The sequence below is a fragment of the Rhinoraja longicauda genome, chromosome 13 (assembly GCF_053455715.1).
Source record: "Rhinoraja longicauda isolate Sanriku21f chromosome 13, sRhiLon1.1, whole genome shotgun sequence".
NCBI classification, from domain to species: domain Eukaryota; kingdom Metazoa; phylum Chordata; class Chondrichthyes; order Rajiformes; family Arhynchobatidae; genus Rhinoraja; species Rhinoraja longicauda.
This window is the reverse complement of record NC_135965.1, coordinates 32,515,258-32,536,161: the sequence shown is the minus strand read 5'-3', so window position 1 is coordinate 32,536,161 and position 20,904 is coordinate 32,515,258. Positions and strand designations below refer to the sequence as shown.

The window sequence follows — 20,904 nt, the reverse complement described above, 5'->3', positions numbered from 1 at the left end:
TGACCCCTCTCACCCTGGCCACAAACGCTTTGAAGCATTTCCCTCTGGAAGGCGACCCTGGACTGTCAAAGCTGCAACAGCCAGACATAAAAACAGCTTTTTTCCACAAGCAGTAGCTCTACTCAACAGCCAAAAGTCTTTAGCCTCCTTTTGCTCTGGTATTTTATTTCATTCTTCACATGTTTAAATTATATAATGTTTTATTTTTAATTGTCTACTGTATATCGTGTTGTTACTTGAGAGCAAAGTGCCAAGGCAAATGCCTTGTATGTATACATACCTGGCTAATAAAATTTATTCAATTCAATTCACTTTTAATTTAATTCTGATTAACGTGCATGCATCTTCTTTCTTCTGTTCAACAGATATTGTAAAAAAGATATGCAGTTATTTATTTGGGGTACACTGCTTTTGTGCTCAACCTTGAACTAAATTTAGCTATTTCATAAAGTGTAGAGGTATACAAGTGTAAACCCTCTAAGGCTTATGGTGAGTTTGGAATTCTGGATTATAAAATTAACAATCTAGTACTGGAGTTTTCCTTTACTTCAGTATGAAATTGGAAATCAAGCATAAAAGTTATTTCTGAATGTGTTCTCCAAAGAAAAATGCAATAGCATAACTCAGTTCATTAGTACGCCACATTAAAAAACTCCTAATTGTTCCCTGTGAAGTGATATCAGTAGGCAGGTCTCTCTTGTTCTGCTTAAAAGTCTGTATATGCATAAATTATCCAGATAAATACAAGCATAACTATTTTTTTTAAGTCAGATAATTACCTCGACCTATTATTGCGATGCCCCTGGTAGTTGTCTAAAATAAGCTTGTTTCCTTAAATATATAAATTAGTGCTCTTTCAATCTGATTATTATGGTTGAAACAAAATTGGAAGCACACACAAGATTGATCAATACTTTCTGTCAAAAGGCAGAATTATTTTTTGAAAAAGTACATTGTATTGGGGCTGTTCGAATGTATCAGACACAGCTGTAATCACCAGTCTAACGGATTATTGCTCACACCAATCAATCCATGCTTCTGGTGAGACTTCGTTCAGCATTCATGCTGCTCAAACGAGTAAACTGTCTTGATGCTGCTCATTCAGTGGTTTTATGGTTCTCTATGATAGAGGGAAGGTAAAGTAGTAATTCACCATTTGTGAACCGGGAATTGAGATGTGGTCACTTATTTTAAACATGGTTTAAAAAAAAACACAAAGTGCTGGAGTAACACAGTGGGTCAGACAGCATCTCTGGACGTTTCTAGCAACATCTTTAACAACGTTTCAGGTCAGGACACTTCTTCAGGCCTAAGCGAGTTCGTTATCTCGACTGCACATGCGCAGGTCATAGGTCACTTGTGCTAAACATTTCTCACCGGCTGAGCTGCTGTGTGTATACAGATCTGCGTTTCATCCGTATTTTCCAGTTTTGCTTCTTTGAGGTAAGAAAATACTGCTTTCAAAACTATTAATTAGGTGTATTGATGGTTAATTTGTGAAAAATACGATGATTTGGTAGGTTTTATTGCTGTCTTTGTCTATTGTTACCATTTAAATGTATGTATTGACCTAATTTTAGCTGTGTATATGTGGGGGGTGGTGGGGGGGTGGGGAATCCCTTTTTTCTAAATCTCCTCCTCAACGGAGATGCAACCTTTTTCCGTGTCGTATCTCCGTTCGCGCTACGGCCTAACACTGTGCAGTTGGTGGCCTCCAGCTGGGATCGACCTTGAAGACTCCGGTCGCAGGGCCTGGACTTACCATCCCGGAGGCTTCGGCCTCGGAGACATCGGGAGCTCGCAGGTCCCTGGCTGGCGACTGGCTTTCGGGAGCTCCAGCCGTAGCAGCATCGAATCGCGAGGCTTGATCGACCAGCTCGCAGGACCTTCATCGTGGCTCGGCACTTTCCATCGCCCGGTGGGGGCTTAGGACCTTCACCGGCCTGCTCGGCTCGTCCCTGGGGCCTTCCATCGCCCGGCGGGGGTTTCAAAAGTCGGGAGCCTCGATCGCCTCGAGGCAGCAGTTTGACTGCCTGACCGCGGGTGAAGAATGAGGAGGAGATAAGACTTTTCTTTGCCTTCCATTACAGTGAGGGTGTGCCTGGAGCAATCACTGTGATGGTTGTCTGTGTTAAATTGTAATTGAGTGTCTTGTGTTCTTTATTGTTTACTGTTAACCATTTACTGTTTATTGTTTATTGTCAACCATTTACGCCGGACCGACGTGAGAGGACGCTGGCGCTGTTTGTTCGCCGCTTCTCCGTCTGGACAAATCTTTTGATTGTTTGTTTGTTTTTATGTCTTGTTTGCTCTGTAAAGCGTCTTTGAGTTTCCTGAAAAGCGCTATATAAAATAAATGTATTATTATTATTATTATTATGCTTCGGTGAGCGAGCAAGATCCTGACAATTTTCTTTTGCATTGTAACTTGTATTGGAGCTGCTCCTCAAGTGGGAATATATCGCACTTCCCAAACCTTGAGTTATTCTTGGTTTTCTAAGTAGTTCTTGGATTGTCGGTGATGTAAAAGAAAAACAAACCTACAAAATCATTATATTATTCATAAATTAACTATAAATACACCTAATTAATGATTTTGAAAGCAGTATTTTCTTACCTCGAAGAAGCAAAACTGGAAAATACGGATGGAATACAGGTCTGTATACACGCAGCAGCTACATGCAGTTTGTTTATTTGCCTCTTTTGAATCCTCTTGCTTCTCAGCTGCTCAGCAAGTAGCTTACATGGTAAAATTTTGGGCAGCATTCAACAAACCACCATAATCTCTTCTCACCACTCAGTTTAATATCTGTACTACAATGCTTCTTCTGATGTATCCCAGCAGCAGAAAATTGTCATACATGGAACTGATTAGTATGATCATTTTTGTATAACTTTCAATGACAGCAGCTTGTTATTAACTGTCAATCAATTTCACCTACCTTTTGGTTTTCCATGATAGCTAATAAGAAATGAGACTTTGGCCCTCGTTCTGGACACCCAAGTCAGGGCAAACACCATAAGACCATAGAAAACCTAATTTTGCTCCAGGAGCAAAATTAGGCCATTCGGCCCATCGAGACTGCTCTGCCATTTGATCATGGCCGACCTATTTTTCCCTCTTAACCCCACTCTCCTGCCTTCCCGTAACCTTTGACGCCCTTACTAATCAAGAATTTAGCAATCTCCACTATGAAAGTACCCAATGTTGGTGGCAATGAATTCCACACATTCACCACACTTTGGTTAAAGACTGCCCTTTGAACCAAAGGAATCACAAAATGCTGGAGTAACTCAGCGGGTCAGGCAGCATCTCTGGAGAGAAGGAATGGGTGACGTTTCAGATCGAGACCCTTCTTCAGACTAATGTCAGGGGGACGGGACAAAGGATATAGGTGGAGACAGGAAGATAGAGGGAGAACTGGGAAGGGATGGGGAAGAGAGGGACAGAGGAGCTATGTAAAGTTCGAGGTCAATGTTCATACCACTGGGCTGTAAGCTGCCCAAGCGAAATATGAGGTTCTGCTCCTCAAATTTGGGGTGGGCCTCACTATGACAATGGAGGAGGCCCATGAACCAATGTGCAGTTGGAATTGCCCAACCTGAAACAGACATGCACTTTATTTTCCCTCCCTTCCCTCTCCTCCCTTTGATGGTTGCATCTATTTGATTAGACAAAATCTGGAGAACTTCGACCTGGGCGACCATTTCTGACCAAACACAGACACAAAATGCTGGGGCAAATCAGCGGGACAGGCAACATCTCTGGAGAGAAGGAACGGGTGACATTTCGGGTCGAGACCCTTCTCCAGACCAAACCAGCTCTTGTCCCCCCCCTCCCCGGTCAATGACGCCATCACGCTCCCCGTGCCCCTGACGTCATTACGCCCCCCACCCCACCTCCCTGCGTGGCGACGCCAGAGTGGGGCCGGAAGTGGTATTGGGGTAGGAGTTGCTGCGCAGCGCCGCTGATGAGAGATTGATCCGCGGTGTCAACGCCGGAGAGTGAAGCAGCGTCCGTGCCCAGAGCCGAGCCCAGCCCAGTCCAGCCGAACAGAACAGAGCAGAACCGAACCGAGACGACATCGCCGTTGATCGGTCAGTCTGTGTGGGCTTGAGACCCGCTCCTTCAGCCAGCGCCTCCTCCGCACAGAGCTCGCTGGGCCCCGGGCTTTATTATTGTTGCTGTGCGCGGAGGCCTCGGGCTCTCGATCCGTGCCCTCGCCTCCCCGCGCCCCGGCCCGGGGGAGGGGGTGGGTGGGGACGGGGACGGACGGACGACGACACTGCTGGGCACGGACCGCGGTTTGTGGCAGGGAGGGAGGGAGGCAGCGACCGACCGCTGTGCTGGGAGGCGCCGCTGAACGCTCGAGGTTTGGTGGTTGGTTTTGCAGGTCTGTTACCTGTTCCCCCGAGAGCCACTGTCACACTGATGATGGCATCGGGCGGGCAGACCCCCACCAGCAGTCCCGCTGGAGGTTGCAATTAAACGTACGAATATTGTAGGCCCATTGAAGCGGAATTGAATATTGCGACCACTTTTCATTACCCTTAATTTGTTGGTTCTGTCAACAGGCCTGTTCCTGATAAGTGTTGTCTTCAGCTTAAAATTAAACCGCGGCGATCGTTATTTCCCTAAAATTGGTTTAACATTTTGGTAACATTGATTACGAAATCTGTTAGACTTGGAATGCATACCAAAACTGTGTAGAGATATTTTGGAATCTGTAATATACCCATTTAAAAAAAATCTGGACATAAGAATATACGAAAAAGATTGGGAGTTGGCCCCTCGAGCCTTTTCCACCATTGAATAAGATGTGACAGATCGAATCTTGGCATCGGTATTATCTTCTTGTTCCCTTCATAGCCCTTGACTGCATTGTGGTTCAAAGGTCTGTCAATCTTGAAGTGTATTCAATAATTCTACCTCCACGTTTGCCATTGTAGAGGATTTTGAAAATTCACGGCCGTGAGAGCAATTCCTCCTGGTATCTGTCCAAAACGACTGATCTTTCTCTGAAATTTTGCCTCCCCTTATAGATGTCGATTCTGGGAGAAATGTCTCAGGAACTACATTGACAATCTCCCTCAGAACTTTATATTTAAATGAAATTGCATCCAAAAAAAAAATCAAAATCTTTCTACTCCATATTCATAGAAACATATAAAATAGGTGCAGGAGGAGGCCATTCGGCCCTTTGAGATTGTGATCATGGCTGATGTCTTTTCAATCTTTCCTCAAATGACAGTCCCGCCATCCCAGGGATCAATCTCGTGAACCTACGCTACACTGCCTCAATTACAAGGATGTCCTTCCTCAAATTAGGAGACCAAAACTGTACACAATACTCCAGATGTGGTCTTACCAGGGCCCTGTACAACTGCAGAAGAACCTCTTTACTCCTATACTGAAATCCTCTCGTTGTGAAGGCCAACATGCCATTAGCTTTCTTAACTGCCTGCTGTACCTGCACGCCAACTTTCAGTGACTGGCATACAAGGACATCCAGGTCTCGCTGCACTTCCCCCTTATCTAACCTGACACCATTGAGATAATAATCTGCCTCCTTGTTTTTGCCGCCAAAGTGGATAACCTCACATTTATCTATATTATACTGCATCTGCCACGCATCTGCCCACTCACTCAACCTGCCCAGGTCACCCTGCAACCTCCTAACATCCTCTTCGCAGTTCACACTGCCTCCCAGCTTTGTGACATCTCCAAACTTGCTAGTGTTACTTCTAATTCCTTCTTCCAAATTATTAATTTCTGTAAACAGTTGCGGCCCAACACCGAGCCTTGCGGCACTCCACTCGCCACTGCCTGCCATTCTGAAAAGGACACGTTTACTCCTACTCTTTGCTTCCTGCCAACCAATTCTCTATCCATGTCAACACCCTACCCCCAATACCATGGGGTATTCCTTCCATTAGCCTTCACTCTTGCATATCATCAGTGTTTGGTATCTATTTCAACTACAATAATTTATTGTCTTGCTCTTAAATATTAATTTGCTTTTTAATTTTTCCTTCCAAGGTGGATAATCCTTTATCACATTATACTCCATCTCCCAACCTCACGCCTGCTGCTTGGCCAAACTATGTTTTTCCAAGGTCGACACAAAATGCTGGAGTAACTCAACGGGCCAGGCATTGCTGGAGAAAAGGAATGGGTGACGTTTTGGGTTGAGACCCTTCTTCAGATGCTGCCTGTCCTGCTGAATTACTCTAGCATTTTGTGTCCACCTTTGATTTTAATCAGCATCTGCAGTTCTTTCCTACACATGATAACCTTTTCCACTTCCTGTATCAACCTCACAACTTGCAAGCTCACTTATTTTTTATCAACATATTTTATTGCTGTAAACTTGGTTCCTTTATTCAAACCATCAATAGGTCGCAAATAATGGAGACCATGGCACTGATCCCCATGGCATCACAAGTTACTGATGGCCAATTGAAATGAATCATTTATCATTTCTAGGTTATCTGTTTGCCATTCCCTTATTTATGCCAATATTACATACAATCTTGTACAATAATCGCAAAGATATGGAAATCTAAATATGCTACATCTACTTTCCACGTTATTTACCCTATATGTTGCATCTCCAACAAACGCTAGAAAATCTGTAAGGCACTATTTAACCTATCATAGAACCATGTTGTCTCTGTTCTGTGATTTTTCTAAATGTCTTGCTATTATTTCAGTAACATCTTCCTGCAGTTTAACAATGGCAGATGTTAGGCCACCTGGTTTTTAATCTTTATATCCCTCCCTTCAAGAATGGTATCACGTTCATCTTTTTGTTTTCAAATCTCTGGAATCTCTCTAGAATCCTGGGGGTTTTGGCATGTTATAACCAATCCATCCAGTCTTTTGCAGCCATGTCTGTTAAAACCTTATTTAGCTATATTCCAATCATCATCTCAATTAAAAAGAAGTAATTGGGTTGGCACTGTCGTGGCATAGAAATTAATTTACTGAACTAGTAATTCAGAGACCTGAGCTAACAATTTAGTGAACATAAAACTGTGGAACTGTTCATGATCTGGATTTTTTTTCCACAAAAATATACAGGCTACGCATTGGTAATGCTGCCCACAAAACTACTTTCTTGATATAAGAGCAGATCATATTAATGTTCGTCACAGTTGTCAGTACAAACCTTAATGCAATTAAATCTGGAATGGCTATTCATTTGTATCATAACCACTGTTTAAAACCAGACAGACTTTCGCACTTAGTTCAGATACAGCCCAAATATCCCATGCAAAATTCTCCTTGCAATCACCTGGTGTCCTCACAGAATTTACACCATACAATATTGCCAGATCGTTCCATCACAATTCCAGAGTATATCCTGTCTCATTATATCCATATCCCAGGTACTTTCCCCTGCAACTGCAGGAGATGCAACACTTGTCCCTTTACCTCCCCCCTCGACTCCATCCAAGGACCCAAACTTTCAACTTCTCTACATCGGCGAGACCAAACGCAGGCTCGGCGATCGTTTTGCTTATCACCTCCGCTCAGTCCGCCTTAACCAGCCTGATCTCCCAGTGGCTCAGCACTTCAACTCCCATTCCCAATCTGACCTTTCTGTCTTGGGCCTCCTCCATTGTCAGAGTGAGGCCCAGTGCAAATTGGAGGAACAGCACCTCATATTTTGCTTGGGTAGTTTGCACCCCAGCAGTAGGAACATTAACTTCTCTAACTTCAGATGGTCCCTGCTTTCCCCCTCTATCCCCTCCTTCCCAGTTCTCCCACGAGTCTTCCTATCTCCGACTACATCCTATCTTTGTCCCGCCCCCACCCCTTCCTTCTCTCCAGAGATGCTGCCAGACCCGCTGAGTCACTCCAGCATTTTGTGTCTCCCCTCAGTATTGGTTATATTGAGGGCATCTAGATTATTGGAAATGAGGAATATGGGTTTAGAATATGGGTTTAGTGCACAAAAGTGTTAGTGAAGTATAATATATGATCAACATTATCTTTTTGAATAGCAGAGCGGAACAAGGGGTGAATTGCCTTCTAATTTTAAAAGAAAATAAAAAAAATTGTGAAGCATCTGGAAGCACTAAAATGTCATATTAATGAGTAGAGCATTCTTTTTTGACCTTTTTAAATTGTACATTGTAAGACGATGGAAATTGAGTCAATAATAAAGCCCAATTCTTTTGTCTATATGTGAGCAGCAGTAGTGACATAATTCTATGCTAGACAAAAGAACAGCTTTATCATTTTAAGTCTGGAAATTTTTGTTTATAGTATGTATTGGACATTATGGCCAGTTACATATCTAATATTTCGAGCAATGGAAACAAAATTTGCTTGCAGTGATGAAAATTCAGAAAGTTTAGAATCCTCAATCTGAAAACATCAAGGTTTTGACCACCCCATTTGCAATCAAAAATTAAGTTCAAGGTAGGCCTTCGGAAGTTTGTGCTTGATGGAGTTAAAAGGCCATTTCTCAGCTGATCTGTATTTCAATTCCATTTATCTTCTTTTGGTTCATATTTCTGAATATCTTTTCCTTTTTTAAAAACTAAAAAAAGCCTCCATTTCAAGATTGCACGTTCCTACTGTCTGGCATAAGATAATGAATTTTAATGTAAATTTAGCTTTGGCATTAGGGTGCTTATTTGATGCCTCCATTTTCTCACATTTTTTGCACGATTGGGCATATAGTTCTTTTTATCATTGATTCACCTTTATTTCACATGATTAACTTTGTTCTTGAAATAAATTCCACCCCTTTCAAGTTGAAGTTGACAAAATGGCAAGCACTATCATTCTCTACTAGAAATCCAGTGGCAGTTCATGAAATTTGTGGTCAGTTATACATTCTTATTCGTTTTCAACTTAAGTTTGTAAGTTTATTTGGTGTGAAATTGAGAACCTGTTATTTGACTAGCAGGAACTTTTTTTTGTATGTAGCATGGAAGGCAAAGTAATAGATTAACTTGTGATGTTGATTAAAGATTAGACTTGCATGTGTTTTCTTTAGACCAAATTCTCCTCTTATCCCTGATTATTCAAAAATTCAATATATATATTTCAAAATCAGTTTTTTTGTTGCTGTGTTTTATGACTGTACATTGTTGAGATGGTGATAAATGGTTTAACATTTTTATATTCAGGTTCTAAATATAATTACGTCATCCATTTTAATGATCATATGCTTTGTAGCAGGAGAAAAAAATAGTCTTGTATGAAAATAATGTTGACAGTATTTTGTCTGTTCAACAGCATTTGTGTGGAGAGTCACAGAGTTAATGTTGCATCAGGATCAGCAACCTTGTTTCCTCTCTCTCTTTTAGATGTTCCTGGTGGCAGCATCAGTTGAAAATAAATGTGCAAATGTTTTTTTAGTCGTTCAGCATTTAAACCAGGTTAAAACTTGTGGCATGATTCTGTGCCATGTCAATCCAAAATGTGCATTTCTGAGCTACAGATTGTACCACAGCTAAAATATGTTAATTATATATGTGTAGGATAGAACTGTAGATGCTGGTTTAAATCGAAGGTGGACACAAAATGCTGGAGTAACTCAGCGGGACAGGCAGCATCTCTGGAGAGAAGGAATGGGTGACGTTTCGAGTCGAGACCCTTCAGATATGTTATGTTAATTATATGTGGATCATTTAATCATTTTTTTATTGGAAAAATTTCACCTACTGACAGGATAACAGGAAATGCCTATATGTTTCAAATATATAATTCACCTGAGAAATAATAAATGCATTTTCTGATTTGTATTATTGCTGAAAACCCCCAATTTTTTTTTGTTTCTTTTCAATGTGTCTCAAAGGACTCCATTGGGCTTTTACAATTTTTGAACTGTAATCACTATTGAATGACAGGAAACAATGTTTTGGGGGTTTTTTTAAAGACTTTTTCAATGTAATTCTGAATGAGGTACAATAATTGATCAAAACTTGAGCTGCTCATTGATTTTCAAAATGGTTACATAGGGGCTTAATCCATACACCCAGGGAATCAGATGAGTGCTTCAATTTAATTTCTCTTCTGAAGGGCTGCATTCATGACAAAATATCCTTCCCACTGAATTGGAAAGGAGTTGCTGTGCAAGTTTATATGCTGAAGTCTCAGAGTGGGACAAACCCAATACCTTTATAATCGCAGTATTTTATCAACAGGAAGGATGTGAGTTAGAACATTAGCTGAATATCGTATGACTCTTGTACCAGGTTCAAGTCGAGATGTTAATTTGGAATAGAGGAGATTCAGTAGGTCAATAAATACTCAATTGAACTTCTATAGGTGTATGGTGGAGAGCATACTCACTGATTGCACGGCCTGGTTCGACAATGGGAAAGCCCACTCTTACAGAGAGTGTTGGACATTGCTCGGTCCATCACAGAAGGGAGGAGGTCGATAGCAGGTGCTTCCTCAAAAAGGCAGCTAATATCATCAGACCCACACCGGAGAAATGGTAGATGGAGTTTAATCTGAGTGTGTGAGGTGTTGCTCTTTGGTAGGTCATATTTAAGGGGAAATTATACAATTAATGGCATGACACTCAATAGCATTGATGTACAGAGGGATCTTGGGGTCCAAGTCCATAGCTCCCTGAATGTGGCAACCCAAGTAGCTAAATGTGTAGGAAAGAACTGCAGATGACGGTTTAAATTGAAGATAGACACAAAATGCTGGAATAACTGAGCGGGACAGGCAGCATCTCTGGAGCGAAGGAATGGGTGACGTTTCGGGTCGAGACGCTTCTTCAGACTGATGTCAAGGGAGTGGGCGGTACAGAGACAAAATGTTGTCGGAGACATTAAGACTGGTAGGAGAACTGGGAAGGGGGAGGGGATGGAGAGAGAGGGAAAGCAAAGGCTACTTGAAGTTAGATACCACTGGGGTGTAAGCTACCCAAGCGAAATATGAGGTGCTGTCCCTCCAGTTTCTGCTCGGCGATCGTCTCATAGGATTTAATAAGATTTTGGATAGGCAATATGCAGGGAATGGTGGGATATGGATTATGCACAGGTTGATAAGAGATAGACACAAAAAGCTGGAGTAACTCAGCGGGACAGGCAGCATCTCTGGAGAGAGGAATGGGTGATGTTTCAGGTTGAGACTCTTCTTCAGACTAAGAGATAGTCCTGGCATCATATTCGGCACAGACATTGGCCCAAAGGGCCAGTTCTTGTGTTGTACTGTTCTGTTTTCTACCACCTGCGCAATGCTCTGATTTCACTATTACCATTAGTAAGCAGGCACAGGAGCCTGAAAACTGATCGTTGGGTTCAAGAACTGCACAACACTAACCTCAGAAACTATGACCCGCTGTACGATTTTTTTGTTTCATGGTGGGCTTCATGTTTTGCATTACTATGGTTGCATTACTAGTGTTCTGGTAATTAATTTATTGTATTTTTGGTTATATATTTATCTGTGTTATTTATGGGCCTGTTAAGCTGTAGCAAGTAGGAATTTTATTGTTCATTAGTCAGTACATATACTTTTGACTCTTGAATGGAATGCTTCCTTGTAGTTCCTATCTAATATTGTTTGATTACAACTGATGTGGGTATGGGAATATCATTTGAGCTTCTACTACAGGAATGCTTCCTTGCAGTTCCTATCTAATATTGTTTGATTACAGCTGATGTGGGTATAGGAACATCATTTGAGCCTTCAATTACTAGCCAAAATTGAAATTTGATATTGATGCACACAACAGTGTCCCAGTACTATAAATTCTTGAGGATATGTTGGCTTTATTTAATGTAAAGGAGAAAACTTCTTGTTAGTTTTAGATATTGTTTCCAATTGAGCCTTGGGTCCTCAACTCATATCATATCATATCATATATATACAGCCGGAAACAGGCCTTTTCGGCCCTCCAAGTCCGTGCCGCCCAGTGATCCCCATACATTAACACTATCCTACACCCACTAGGGACAATTTTTACATTTACCCAGCCAATTAACCTACATACCTGTACGTCTTATTGTACTCGTAACAAGAGGAGTTGAGTATAGGAGCAAAGAGGTCCTTCTACAGTTGTACCGGGCCCTGGTGAGACCGCACCTGGAGTACTGTGTGCAGTTTTGGTCTCCAAATTTGAGGAAGGATATTCTTGCTATGGAGGGCGTGCAGCGTAGGTTCACTAGGTTAATTCCCGGAATGGCGGGACTGTCGTATGTTGAAAGGCTGGAGCGATTGGGCTTGTATACACTGGAATTTAGAAGGATGAGGGGGGATCTTATTGAAACATATAAGATAATTAGGGGATTGGACACATTAGAGGCAGATAACATGTTCCCAATGTTGGGGGAGTCCAGAACAAGGGGCCACAGTTTGAGAATAAGGGGTAGGCCATTTAGAACGGAGATGAGGAAGAACTTTTTCAGTCAGAGGGTGGTGAAGGTGTGGAATTCTCTGCCTCAGAAGGCAGTGGAGGCCAGTTCGTTGGATGCTTTCAAGAGAGAGCTGGATAGAGCTCTTAAGGATAGCGGAGTGAGGGGGTATGGGGAGAAGGCAGGAACGGGGTACTGATTGAGAGTGATCAGCCATGATCGCATTGAATGGCGGTGCTGGCTCGAAGGGCTGAATGGCCTACTCCTGCACCTATTGTCTATTGTCTATTGTCTTTGGAGTGTGGGAGGAAACCGAAGATCTCGGAGAAAACCCACGCAGGTCCCGGGGAGAACGTACAAACTCCTTACAGTGCAGCACCCGTAGTCAGGATCGAACCTGAGTCTCCGGCGCTGCATTCGCTGTAAAGCAGCAACTCTACCGCTGCGCTACCGTGCCGCCCACAACTCTTGTGCATCTACATTAATTTAATGTTTCTAAAAAACATGATAGTCTTGCCTTCCTATCTTAAAATTCACAAAAGTATTGAAATCTTAGTAGAATGCCTTTACTTGAAAAATTAATGTTATTGGTTTATTTGGTACTTTAATGAAATGGTATTGTGCAATAGTGATCTTCAACCCAAATTTATTAATGTTCCTTTTCCGAAAATAATGTTTTTGCAATTAATTGCTTTTCCCTCTTGTACAATGCTCTAGATCTTGCAAGAAAATACCAGTCAATGCTGAGCATGTATTTGGCCTACTCTCTACAACAAAATTGGCAGAAATAGGCCAAACTCAGAATGTTACTGGGGAAGAGGAATGAACGGTTCTTTTTTATAGCAGAAGAAATATGTACTTGATTTCCATTGCAGCTTTGATGTCCAAACTGAGTAAAGTGGACAGTTGAATAAATAAATGTTTTTTGCATGATCACATATGTATGGGAAAGATAGAAGATTGCATATGCTGAAATCTGGTCTTCCCTTATCGTGGACTTTCCATTTTATTTATACATCCCCGACCCCACCTTCTCTGCAACTAAAAATTACCTTTTTCATCATGTTGCCAGTAAAATCAAAGGGGTTCTGACTAGGAACATGAATTCCTCTTCCACAGATGTCATCTGACCTGCTGAATGTTTCCAGGATTTTCTGCTTTTACAGATTCCTAGTGTCTACAGTTGAGTACATAGACAATATGATCTAATCAGAAAAATCAGTATTGAACTGTTTTGACAAGGTACATTTAACATAGTTTTTGGGAAATTAACTATTGTGGTAGACAAGGGAATCATTGGACGTTTGCATATCTTTTTGGAAGACTCTCGACCAAAATGTGCATTAATGAGTTAGATGTGGCCCTTGTGGCTAAAGGGATCAGGGGGTATGGAGAGAAGGCAGGTACAGGTTACTGAGCTGGATGATCAGCCATGATCATATTGAATGGCGGTGCAGGCTTGAAGGGCCGAATGGCCTACTCCTGCACCTATTTTCTATGTTTCTATGGTATTAGCAAAAGGACAGAAATAAAATTAAAGGCAGTTTATTGGATCACGTCATCCTCCACTCATCAACTATTTTCTGCGTGCTTACAGCAACAGTAGTGTTGCTCGTCGAGTTTTTGCAGATTTCCAAAGGCCTCTTGTCATTCATCATACCATTTGTCCAACTGCATGGATCACAGTAGTGAAAGCAATCTATGGAGACTGAGGATTCTGAACTCCACAGGAGCTCAGTGATGCATTGGATTAAATGTTTACGGGATGGTTTGAAGATTGGCGATCAATGTGTGGTCCCATCAGTAAACCGAATAAATGCAAAGCATTTACTTCACAACTGCGGTTGTTTATTGGACAATCTGGCCTATTGAAACTCGCTAGCCAACTGATGAAAAGAGGTTATGTCACAGTATTTATAAATAAATTAGTTTAAGAAAAATCATCCCCACAAATCTATTTGCTGACAGTTTCATCTTGGATGGCAAAATGATGTATGTGGGAGCAAAAGGACATTAATTCTTTAGTCAGAAGTGAAAATATGAGGTGGAGTTTATCATGGTGAAATATGCGATCTTGTATTTCAAATATAAGGAAGCTAAAACAGAATATTATAAATAAAAGCCAGCAACTGTCAGTGGTTTAAAAAACATTACAGATCTGTGTAAAGGAATGATGGAAGCTATTGACCTCCTTTTAGTCATCAACGACTGGCCTCCAAGTTTCACTATTGATATAGGAATAAGTTTGGTTGCACATTGATACAATCACAAAGAAAGCTTATCAACACCTCTACTTTCTCAGAAGATTAACGACATTCAGTACAATGTATATTCTCTTGAACCTCTTTTTATTAATCAAAAATATTTATTTAAATATTAAAATAATATACACAGTTCAATGAAACCAAAACAGAACCCACCACCATAATACAAGACAAACAATAAACTATTATACAACTATGTTACAATCCTTGTCAAGGATGCATTCAACCCCCCCCACGGTGTCCAACGATCCCGGAAATCCCCAGGGTACCCATGGACAGCGCGTAGTCCCTCTCTAACACCACCCAGGTGCGGACGTAACCCCGGAAAAGGTGCAGGCTGCTGTCTCGGGCAGTCCTCTTCTGCCTGGTGCCGTGACTCGCGGGTGGCCAGCTTGGCCAGGCCCAGGAGCAACCCAACCAGGACATCTTCGGCCCTACGCTCTCCCCTACGCACAGGAATCCCAGGAACAAAAGAGATTACAAAAAGTGGTGAAAACTGCTCGGTCCAGTACTGACTTCCAGGATCAAAGATACAACACAGGCACTGTCCCAAAAAGGCAGCCAGTATCATCAAGGACGCACACCACCCTGACCATGCTCTTGTCTCACTCCTGACAATAAGAAGATATAGGAGACTGAGAACTATAACATCAGAAACAGCTTTTTCCCAAAAACCATCAGGCTATTGAACACTACGAACTCCAACTAAACTACAACTGCCTTGGTTGCACTAGAAACTTTGGGCTTTGTTTTGTAATTTGTACTATATATTTTTTAATGTATCGACCATGTTTGTTTGTTTATCACATTATGTATTGAATTATGTGTTTACAAACCTGTTGTGCTGCACGTCAGTGTTTCGTTCCAGTACATGTAACAATAAAATATTCTTGGCGCCCAGTTATTTCTGCATGAGCCTTTCTGAACAGAGCCACAACCAGCCAGGCTGATGAGATTCTACCCTAAATTCTGTTTAGAAAGTACATAAGGAAGTTTTTAAAAAGTCGTGCATCATAGCTGGCTGTCAGAGTGTCAAAACGAGGCACAACTTGTTCAAGCAATTTTCTCCAACTTTGAAGTTGTTCCATGTTCTTCATAATGTCCAGACCAGAATGGATGACAAAAATGCTGGTAAACTGCAGTTAGGAACTTTGAACTTCTGTGTTGGTAAATGTTGTGGTAGGTAGATTGAGTCAAGATATAATTTAGCCAGATTGAATAGAATAAATAACATAATAGAATCAAAGGGGTGAAAGAACTTCTGTTCCTATGTTCAAGTATATCTGGAATTAGTTAATGCAAGCAGATTCTAACTTTCCATTAAAATAACAACGTTGTTTCCTTATTTCTGAGAAAATCCATCCAATTATAAAGCTAATCATTAAAATCAGAGTTGGGCTGTTCAAGGCCAATACCACACAGAAAATGATGACAAAATGTGCTTAAACTCCTTGAAATGGTTAACCAGCAAAACTTGTAATTTGGCTGGTATGTGATTTCCGTTATATGCTTGCATTATGTGCCTTCAGCACAATACGTTTAAGGCAGTGGTGCAGTGGCAACATCTACTGGGCATAATCCTGAGGTCATAGTTCAAATCTCACCATGAATCATTAATGACCACTAAACTATTGGATTGTTGTAGTCCTTCAGATTCACATGTGTCCTTTGGGAAATAAATCTGCCCTTCCTCTTCACCAGGCTGCCTCTCGATTTGGGCAATTTCAAGAAAATGATATATTCTAGCCTTGCCAACTAAGCCCTCCTGAAAAATAAGTCCATCACACAAAAGAATGGGCAAATATATATTGCCTTCTCATTCAATTTATAAGAAGCACTTGCATAGGTGATTGTGAATATCAGTTTTGCTTATTTTATCATTTTCATACAAAACATGTCAGTTGAAAATTGACTCCCAAGCCTGGGTGCCCGTCTAAATTTCATACTTATTTTGTGTCTTGTTTGCCGCTTCCATTATAAAGCATCACATTATCTAAGTTGTCACAATGCTGCAATTCAGTGCTAGTTTAGTGAGAACAGATTTGACTTTGGCACTGTAAATATGTGGCAAATGATATATTCTGCATTGGATGATCTAACACTTTTTATCATAGGATAAAGATCAGACTCAGCATCTCAAATCAGCTTAACTTCCAGTTAACTAATTTCCATTAAAAGTATCTACCCATCGTTACTTGTACATATTGATTTAGCAAAATTTAAGTTGACCCAGCAACATCAGAGTTGATATGTTAGTGAATTTTTAAAAGCCTGACAGTTGCATTGTATTTCCCAGCCACTGGCATGAATATTTTCAAAGCTCTCTGGGCTCCATGTTGAATAGACCAAGGCAAGTTGATACCTGTGCCAATCATTATTTATCTCGAGGGAAGGGAATGTAGCCTTCATCTTTTGAGGCCTTTATTGAGTTTAACGAATTGAATATATTCAACTCAATACCTCATATTTAGCTTTGGCAGCTTACACCCTAGCAGTATAAATATTGACTTCTCTAACTTCAAGTAACCCTTGTTTTCCCTCTCTCACCATCCCTCCTCCTTCCTAGTTCTCCGACCAGTCTGAGTGCCCCGATTAAATTTTATCTGTTTGCTTCGTTGTCATCTTCTCCCAGTTAACAATGATCTATTCGACATTTTCCTTGAATTCATCTCTTTTGATGTCCCGTTTTTACATCTTATCCTTCCTTATCTGTGTCCCCCCTCTCCCCTGATTTTCAGTCTGAAGAAGGGTCTCGACCTGAAATGCCACCCATTCCTTCTATCCAGAGATGCTGCCTGTCCCACTGAGTTTCTCCAGCATTTTGTGTCTATCTTTGGTGTAAACCAGCATCTGCAGTTCCTTCGTACACATGAATACATTCAATGATTTGGCTTCTATTGCTTTCTGTGATATGGAATTCTCAGATGTACCATTCTCTGATAACGGAAAATTTCCTGTACTCGGTTTTAAATGGCTTGCTCCTTATCTTTAAACTGTGATCTCTAGTCCTCGGAGCCCTAGACTTTGGAACATCCTTTTTGCATCTAATTAGTCCTGCCCTGTTTAAACTTTGCAGGTTTGTTTGAAATTCCTCTCATTCTTCTAAACTCCAATGAACATAAGCCTATCTTAGTCTTGTCTGATGAACCTTCTATAGGAGGGAGATTCCTGCACAAACAATATCACCAACTATTGGTAACTTTCAAGGCTTGGTTTTTCATTTAATAATTGGTTTATATTTCAAATTTGAAAGAATTACCTGCTAATTATAGTTAATATTTGAAACTAGCAAAAATAATAATAATTTAGTACAAACTTAGATGAAACATTTGTGCTCTAGTAAGGCCACGTGCCATATCATGAATCATTCAATTTTACTGCATTAAATATACCATTCTAAGGGTGGTTAGAATATGAGATGAGTTGCCAGAGGAGGTAGTTGAGCCAGGTAATATAATACAATTTTAAAGGCACTTGGGCAGATACGTGGGTAGGAAATGTCTCTGTATTGTATAACTCTACCATTTCGAATTTGGCGGAAAGTTATTTCTTATTTCATTTCCACCATTCCGATTTCACCTCACATTTTTCCGCAAAACACCTGCCTCGCTGCTTGCCCTCGCTCCGCCTCGCGGCTGACCTGGCCCGGCCTCGCCGCTGGCCTCGCTCCACCCCTTGCCCTGCCCCACCGCTCACCTGGCCTCACCTCGCCGTGTAGCGTGAGGCCCGTTGATGTTGAGAGGGGATGGGGTGAGTGAATGGGGGGGCAGGGGAAGGGTGGGGGTCGAGGGGAGTGGGGCAGGGGAGGAGTGGAGGTCGAGGGGAGTGGGGGTGGGAGTGGCGGAGGAAAGGGGTGGGGTGGGAGGGGATTGGGGAGGAAGGAGGGGAACATGGACCTTTGTGATTTGCTGTTGAAGACCACTGGAGCAAGTATGTCTTCAATGAAATTAGGTATGTGCAATTTTAAATGAAACTCTTTATTCATAACTTAGTCATGCATTTTATGACCATTGTTCTTTTATTCAATACCAAGAGAATTAGGATGTGTAAGGAAAAAGCAAAATAGAAAAAACAAAACAAAACAATTTATTCTTTGTGTTGTAAACAGTATTTCGGTACAATAACCTTTCTATAAATAGCAAAATATACTCATGATAGGCCTGACATTTTACATATAGTCCAAGAACTACAGACTGTTGGAAATAATAGTCTTCACTCATGAATGTAGCGCAACGCGTATGCGCATTTGACGTGCATACTTTTTTTTGCTGAAAAGTTGCATTATGTGCCATATTATGAATTTTTGTGTAAAATTCTGAATTTTGGAAATCAAAATTATGAATTTGGAAAATCAACTGTTGGGATGTCTGCATGTAACCTATTGGTCCATCTCTTCTAAGCTGGCTGATAAAGGTCTGTTTGGCTAATCTAACTCCCAACATTTTGTCTATAGAAGCACTTTGAGTCTTTGGCTAGGTAGAGAGTAGGATCTTCATCATTCCTTTTAACCTTTTACTAGTTACATTAAATCCCTTGATAAGGGCTAGTTCGATCTTGACTACGGGTACTGTCTGTAGAGAGTTTGCACGTTCGCGCTGTGACCGCGTGGATTTCCTCTGCCAGCTCCGGTCTCCTCCCACATTCCGAAACCATGCATGTTTGTAGGTTATTTGGCTTCTGTAAATTGTCCCTAGTGTGTAGGAATGAACTAGTGTACAGGTGATCATTGGTCGGCGGGGCGGACATGGTGGGCCAAAGGGCCTGTTTCCACACTATCTCTAAACTAAAGTTTCAGCTTCTCTGGTAAAGGAAGTGTCCTTCCTGTGCATCCTGTCATTCTGTTATAATTTCCAACACTGATAAAATTCCCCAGTTTCCTTTAATTCTAAAGACCTGTTGTGGTCATTGTCTCTTCACTCTAATTTGGTAGCCCAGGTAAAGCTCTGTATATTGCTTCTGAATCCTTTCCAATACTATTGCATCCTTCATGTAATATGGTGACCAGATATATATTGTACTGCAGCTGAAGCATAACCTCCTGTCCCTTATTTATTCATTCCATGATCCTCTGTTTGTTTATATTTTTCAGAACCCTTTCTTTCAGCATCCTTTACTCTTCTTACCCACTTGACAGCCCATTAACATTTTCCTGTCACCTGCAATTTTCATACCATAACCCACATTGCCAATTTTGGTTTCTTGTGCATCACTCTTGATAATGATCCTTGCATTTTAAGTCCAAATTATTCCTGTGACACCTCCATGCTAATTGCTTTTGATAAAACTTTGCCTTAATGAAGGCACCAGAATGGTTGACAATCAATTTTGTCCAGAATGGTTGACAAATCAATACCAGATTCAGCTGCTACCTCTGCTTTTTCATGCAAGTTGAATTTGAAAATGTTAACATGCAGATATCTTGTTAAGTGACAAATTAGAGTCTGCATCTTGGGGTACTGGATATTCATTCGCAAAAGTTGATCAGAATCGGTCCAACAATAGGTCCTTGAATTTAATTATAAAATTTCAGCCCATCCTTAATGGAACTTGTTCTTGAGATGAAAGAAATATACTAGATACTTTCCAGTGCTGTTGAATTCTCGAGGACCAAGTTAAAATCTTTAATACCAATGGAAAGGAAACAAATTCTCCAAGGTTTATAAATGCTGTAAAGTACCATGTCAAAGCGCAGTTTGTTAGATCTGGTAATTTTGCCAGAGCAAATATTGCTTATTTGCACTTTGCTGCTACTCCTCAAGCCAAAGAGCTAGATTAGATGTGCAGTTTATTGGAGCTGGATTGACATTTTCATTGCTTCACCTTTGTTAGATCAGATGTCAGGACATCAGGGTAGGTAATCTTTGTAGATCAAGATGCATCAGCATTTGGGTATCTGTGTATCGACCATTAACCAAAGAGCTTTCTTCCATACTCTTATCAGACTGTCTTTCAATGTTTACATTTGTTTTTTTACTTTGATCCTTTTGGGTGGCACAGTAGAACGGAGGTAGAGCTGCTGCCGCACAGTGATCATTCTCCCTGTGATCGCGTAGGTTTCTTCCGGATGCTCTGGTTTCCTCCCACATCTCAAAGACGTGTGAGTTTGTACATTAATTGGCCTCTGTAAATTGTCCCTAGTGTGTAGGCAGTGGATGAGAAAGTGAGATAGAATAGTATGAGTATGAAGCGGTGATCAATGGTCGGCGTGGACTCGGTTGGCCAAAGAGCCTGTTGCCAAGCTGTGTCACTAAACTAAATATGGAAATAATACTTATCGTTGTGGGCATTCCGTCAAGGCTTTTCT

General features: G+C 41.2%; 1 protein-coding gene across 2 annotated transcripts in view; it reads left to right on the top strand.

The window, feature by feature from the left end:
* Window positions 1-3,915: 3,915 nt before the first annotated feature.
* fam168b (family with sequence similarity 168 member B) overlaps window positions 3,916-20,904 on the top strand; it is a 34,810-nt gene continuing 17,821 nt past the window's right edge. For both annotated transcript variants that reach the window (XM_078410753.1, XM_078410752.1), the window contains exon 1: window positions 3,916-4,098. The gene's annotated coding sequence lies outside the window, so the exon portion shown is untranslated. The remainder of the gene's footprint in view (window positions 4,099-20,904) is intronic.